We start from the raw sequence: 482 nt of genomic DNA, 5'->3' as shown, positions 1-482 counted from the left end.
ACACGCCCCCTCGCCCGGCTCCCACGTGAGCGGCGGGCAACAACGGCGGGCAGCGCGCGCTCTGCCGGTCCGGTACGGGACCCGGTCCTGCCACGGTACTGTCCCTGTACAATCCCGGTACTATCCCCGGTACTGCCCCCGATACTGCCCTTGGTGCTGCCCGTAGTGTCCCCGGTACTGCCCCGGTACTGTCCCCGATACTGCCCCGGTACAGCCCCGATACTGCCCCGGTACAGCCCCGGTACTGCCCCGGTACAGCCCCGGTACTGCCCCGGTCCTGCCACGGTACTGTCCCCGTACTGCCCCCAATACTGCCCTTGGTGCTGCCCGTAGTGTCCCCGTACTGCCCCGGTACTGACCCTGTACTGCCCCGGTACTGCCCCGGTACAGCCCCGATACTGCCCCGGTACTGCCCCAGTACTGCCCCCGGTACTGCCGCTGTACTATCCCCGTACTGCCCCGGTACTGCCCCCGGTACTGCC

The sequence above is a fragment of the Malurus melanocephalus genome, unplaced genomic scaffold, assembly GCF_030028575.1.
Source record: "Malurus melanocephalus ecotype Western Australia unplaced genomic scaffold, MMel_1.1 scaffold_113, whole genome shotgun sequence".
Lineage (NCBI taxonomy): Eukaryota > Metazoa > Chordata > Aves > Passeriformes > Maluridae > Malurus > Malurus melanocephalus.
Note: the sequence above shows the minus strand (reverse complement) of the source record.